Below are 6,052 nucleotides of genomic sequence, written 5' to 3' on the forward strand. Positions count from 1 at the left end.
CCTCACATGCTCCCTGAACTCCCAGCCCAGCCAGGGGGTGCAAAGAGCGGGCCTCAAGTTAGACCCATTGTTCTAGCACCTTCCTCAGCTAGAGAACCAGCTGCCTGGGATGCCCACAGGGGAACCTGCAAGGCCTGAGCAGTAAGTAAACCCAATGAGGTTTTTTTCTCCCATCTTCCCTCTCCCCCACCTGTCATCCAAGTGTAGATAAAGATCCCACAAGCTGAGAGAAAAAGAAGTCAGAGAGGTAAAGTGAGGTCATTGAGGGGGGTCTGGGTCCTCCTTCCTCCAATCACCTGAGGTTAGCTCCCAGGGAGACCCATTAGCACCCCTTGGGGCTCTGAGAAGAGGGAGGGGTTGTGCCCACTGGGCACACACCCCAAAACAAAGGACTGGCAAAGGAGGAGGCTCCAAACCGGTCCTGAAATTTGCGCCCACCCCCCACTCTGGCTTGCTAACTGGGCAGAACATTTATCTTTTTCTTTTCTTTCTTTCTTTCTTTTTAATGTTTATTTGATTTTGAGAGGCCGGGAGAGAGGCAGAGAACAAGGAAGCCAAGCCAGAGGATCCAAAGCCAGCTCTTCCCTGACAGCAGAGAGCCTGTCGAGGGGCTTGAATTCACGAAAAGTGAGATCATGACCTGAACTGAAGCTGGATGCTTAGCCAACTGAGCCACACAGGTGCCTCTGGGCAGAACATTTCTAAGGAGAGAATGATAATGAGAGTCCCACAAAGCCATGCCTCTGCCTTTTGCCTGGGGAGAAGGGCTTCCTAAGACTGCTGGAGAGCTTGGTATGTTGGGAGGGGAGGACCCTGAGGACACAGTGTGCGACAGGCTCTTGAAGCTTGGGTGACGGGCTGTGGCCGGAGCACAGAGCAAGGAGGGGTGGCTGTGCCAGGAAAGGCCCACCCTGTGGGAGCTGGTGGCATCAAAGGATGTGGGAATATTCCAGCAGCGGGTCTGAATTAGCTCCAGCCCAAGGAGCCCTGAGCTGGCAGCACATTCACCTGCATCGAGGTGCAGAGGTGAGGGTGGGGTGGAGGCGAGACTCCCACAGGTGCCCGATACAAGTGCTCGGGCCCCAAGCCCTCACCCGGGAGCCGCCTGGGAGGGAGAGGGGGCGCGGGAGCACCAGGCAGGGGCGAGGAGAAGCTGGCTAAGCTCTCCTTTGCTCGCTGCAGGCTTCCCACGGGGTGCAGCTTTCAGATGGTGGAGGGGAGCAGCTCCGGCTTCAGATGAACTTCGGAATCTGGGTTCTTTTTCCTAACTAGACACCGTAATTCCCGAAATCGGATTTTTGTCGTGAACGTGACCCCAAGGCATTTTTCTTATCTCGGACTGACCTCCAAAAACACCCCAGGTGCGGGGGTCGGGGGAGAACCAACTTCACTGAGCAGGTTTGAAAAGGAAGTGGGGAAGAAAGAACTCAGTTGTTTTCTGACAGTATCCCACAAGCCTCTCTTGCTCAGCAACGCTGGTGCACAAGCAGCAGGAAGAATTCTAGAATTCTAGCTCATTGAGCCAGATGGGGATTTATCGACAGGATGCTGGGTGGCTTAGAGAATCACTGGGCGGCTGGAGAGACTGCTTCAGTAATTGGGAGGTGACGCGGTGACCGCGGTTGAAGATTGGCCGTGGAACCACGGAGAAGATGCCACCACCTCTGCCCATGGAAGCTGGGTGATGTGCTGGCCACTGTCCCCCATCCCGCACATTTCTAGCAGTTATAAAAAGAGGCAGCGGCTGTCTCCATCAGCGCTCCGTTGGAGGGAAGACCTCAAATACAGGAACATGGTTCTGGTGCTGGGCCCTGGGGGAGGGGGGAACGGAATTGAAAGTTACTAAAAGGGTGAGCCTTTAATCGATGGAGCTTGAAAGCAAAGTAATGGCTCAGTTTACCCTGCAAATGACCAAAATTACATTTTTCCACCACCAGGATAAACGGGGACTTGAAAACTAGATTGTTATACAAAACAGATTATTATGGGAAAATAAAAGTACCTTTCTGCACACCTGAGTTTTCAGCTGTGGAATTCACACTCACCTCAGAGATAATGCAAGAAATGAGCAACATAAATCACTGAAAGTCCCAGGCCACACACTTGAACATGGTGGGCGCCGGCTCAGCAGGTGTTGGGGGACCACGGTGGTCAAAGTCACAGAGCCCCCCCCTCCCCGTGACCCCCCCACCCCCTTATCACCTCACGGCTGTCCTTCTTCTATTTCTCTTCAGTCCTCGTGCAGGAATGTCCCAGACAGGACTCGTTAGCTTCCAGTGACAAGCTCTCTGTCTCACGGGTGGGAGGCCGGCACCCAGACCTTCATCCAGCTCGTGTCTTGGGCTCTGTGCTCTGGCAGCTGGAGCATGTGTGGCACATGGAGAGGATGAGATGCCCGTGGTGGGCAGCAGCATCTGGGCATCACCGATGCTCTGGACCCACCGTCCTGGGAGAGCACTGGCCGTCCCTGGTGTCCCCAAGCCCTGGACTTCAAGCTTCCCTTCCAGCCCCCAAGACCCCTGGAGGAACCTGGTCCCAGGAGGGCCAGCAGCTCTATCGCACTGGGCTGTGTCCTCTGGCCCAGGAGCGTGCACTTCTCTTCCCTGCTGGATTTTTCCACACCCTGCCATTCTTCTTCACTGTTGTCCAAAGCTCAGATGAATCCCGGGAAGGCTGACTGGCCATTTTTTGGTCTCCTCTGAGCCCCACACTGCCAGGCCGCATGCAACCCTTCTTCTTCTTCTTTTTAAATGTTTATTTATTTTTGACAGAGAGACAGACAGAAAGCAAGTTGGGGAGGGGCAGAGAGAGGAGACACAGAATCGGAAGCAGGTTCCAGGCTCTGAGCTGTCAGCACGGAAACCAACGCGGGGCTCGAACTCACCAACTGTGAGATCATGACCTGAGCCAAAGTTGGGGGCCTAACCGTCTGAGCCATCCAGGGGCTCCAGAAACCGTGTTTTTAAAGCTGGAAAAGGCCTTCGGAATGACTTAGCACCAAGATGGTGCCAGCCTCACTAGTGGCCAGCAGAGGAGTCCAGACGCCCTGGGCCTCCAGACGCGGACCCCACGTCCACTCTGGGGACACTGCAACTACTACCACAGGTATCTGCCCCATATACACTCTGCTTCCCCACAAGGGCACTCCCCGCAGCTAGTGGTGCCCACAGCCCACCAGACATCCCTGGGGTGGGCAGGGACTCGTGCGCCATTTTCTCCCTAAGCATTTATTGAAGCTCTGAGGTCCCTGCTAAGTAAGACTTCAACACCAGTGGGTGGTAACTCCTTCAGGCAGAAGGCTGAGAAGGGTTTCCATGGAGACCGCCCAGGCTCTGGTTTCCATAGTAACACTTGCACGAGGTTACAGAGCTTCCTATATGTGTCAACTTAACATTTCCAACTACTCTAGTCTTCAGGCCAAACCTGGGCCTGATACAGAAATTGCTTTCTAGGAGGGAGGGGTGACAGACCTCAAGATCCACAGGGGAGATGGGTGAAACTGTGCGCAGTTAGCTGACAGTGAGGGCATCTCCTCAACCAGCAGGCCCTCCCCAACACCTGCTGCAAGGCATGTGCGCGCGCACACACACACACACACACACACACACGTTTGAATTATAAAAAGAATACATCTTTAGACAAGGAAGGATATAAAGTCCTACACTTCCCTGCCATCCCTGCTATCCAGAGGTAGCTGGTGTTAGTTGGCTTTGAGTATCCTTCCAGAAATAGTATATGCACATCCATAGAGCCATCTTTTAGAAAATTCACTAATGGGATACATATTGTCACTCTACCATCTGTTTTCCCCTAATTATAGATCTTGGAGAACTTTACACATCAGAACAAATAGATCTACCTCATCTATACTTTTTTTAAAAAGTTAAGTCCCCAATCGAGGGACTTTTGTTTTTGGTTTCTGGCTATTACAGCCATAAATATCCTGTACACATATTTTTGTGTACTTGTTTGAGTATATCTATATGGTAAATTCCTAGCAGTGAAATTTCTGGAATGTTAAAATTTGATTCTTGTCAAACCCATTTTACTGCCATTATTGATACAACAGAGCTTGTGCATACTTGAGAAAACTGGGTTTTATTGAAACAAAACAAAACCACAAAACCAATCTCCCTAACTCATTCTATGAGACCAGTGAACCATTAACACTAGAGCCTGACAAGGAGAGCACGAGAAAGAAAATTACAGGTCAGCTTTACTAATAAACATATGTTTAAAATTCCTAAATAAAATATTAACAAACAGAATCCAATAGTGTAGACATATACACCACATTAACAGATTAAAAAAGGAAAAATATGTGATCATATTGGTTAAGTACAGAAAAAAAATCTGATAAAAGAATTCAACATATATCCCGCTTAAAAATGTAAACAAAGAATTGAGAACAACTTCTCCAACTAACTTCAAAAGAGTATTCTCTCAATATCTATCACTAAAACTATACTCAAGGTGAATTCCCTTTAAAAATCAAGAACAAAACAAAAATTATGACCATCACCATGATACCAGAGCTCCTACTCTATGAGGTGGGATAAGGAAAAGAAATAAGTTTTAATTATTTGAATGGAAGAAACAAAATCTATTCATAATCAGTACAGCGGCCTATGTAGAGAACACAAAAGAATCCTCAGATAATGTCTTAGAATAAATAAGGAAGACAGCTTGGCAAGTTCACTGGATCAATACTCAAAAAGAAATTACATTTCTATACATTAGCAACAAAGAGGTATAATTACTATAACAACAAATAGAAAAGACTCAGGAATCCATCTGATGAAAGATTTGCAAGGCTTCTGAGATAAGTATAAGCCAATCTTCCAGTAGGAAGACAGTGAAGATCCAGAATAATTGTTTAAATGCCATGTTCATGGCTCAGGACACTCGGTATCAGAGCAATCTCAATTCTCCTCAAGTGGATGTGTAGACACAAGTCCATTAAAACCTCAACATTTCATAGAACCACATGAAACCAAAATGCATATGAAAACAGAGGAGAATGGGCATGGCCCTGCTGCAGAAAAATCAAGGTAGGAGACCTGCATTACCAGATATCTGGACTTTTTAAAAATGTGGTTATGGTCCAAAGGATAGACCTACTAGGACAGAACAGAAAGTCCAGCAACAGACCTTACACAGATGGAAACTTGATCATTGTAGGCACACACTGCAGCTCAGCAGGGAAAGAAAGAACCAAAACAGAAACAAAAACAGAACAATTGGTTATCCCTACCTCACACCATACCAAGGAATAACTTCCAGGGAATGTTTAAATGTAATATACAAAATATTAAAAGCATTATAAAATAATCCTTGAGGATTAGAAGAAAATATAAGACAGTATCTCTTCAATGTTGGGATAGGAAGGATTTCTGAAACAAGACGCAAAAAGTCATAATCATAAAGAAAAAGATGGATGGATTTGACTACATTAAAACCAGTCATTTCTGTTCATCAAAGAAACAACAAAGAAAGTGAGGAGACAAGTCATAAACTTGGGTAAGAGATTTCTCATACACTAATGACATTATACATAAAGATTATGTAAAACATGTAAATATAAAAGAACCCCTACAAGTCTATAAGAAGAAAACAAAACATCCAATAGAAAAATAGGCCAAAGAACACAAACGGCCATTTTCTAGAAAAGGAAATTTGAGGATCCAATACACATATGAAGCTCGTCTCACTTTCCTAGTAATCAGGGAAGGGAAAATGAAAACCATCATGAACTACCATTTTTCTCTCAATCCATTGGCAAAAAGAGAAAAAAAAAAAGATCCCAAGGGTTGTTAATATTAAGTGTTGGCAAGGATGTGGAAGAAGGAAAACGCCTATGCAGCACAGGTGGGAATGTAAATTGGTTCAATTCTGTACAAAACACAATATGGCAGAATCTTGTGAGTTGAATACTTGCACACTTGCGACCCAGTAATTCCACTTTCAGGTGTATATAACAGAGAAATCCTCGCGCAGCTACATCAGATGCCTTGTAAATGAAATGTTGGTAAGAGCATTGTTGTAATGGCAA

General features: G+C 46.6%; 1 long non-coding RNA gene across 1 annotated transcript; it reads left to right on the forward strand.

Annotated features, from left to right (window-relative positions):
* Positions 1 to 545: 545 nt before the first annotated feature.
* On the forward strand, positions 546 to 2,011 carry LOC128777331 (uncharacterized). Its single transcript, XR_008422606.1, has 2 exons — positions 546 to 792; positions 1,183 to 2,011. It is a non-coding gene; the product is annotated as an uncharacterized LOC128777331 (long non-coding RNA).
* Positions 2,012 to 6,052: the final 4,041 nt, after the last annotated feature.

This window comes from Panthera pardus, unplaced genomic scaffold, assembly GCF_024362965.1.
Source record: "Panthera pardus isolate Hobbes unplaced genomic scaffold, ASM2436296v1 HiC_scaffold_10, whole genome shotgun sequence".
Lineage (NCBI taxonomy): Eukaryota > Metazoa > Chordata > Mammalia > Carnivora > Felidae > Panthera > Panthera pardus.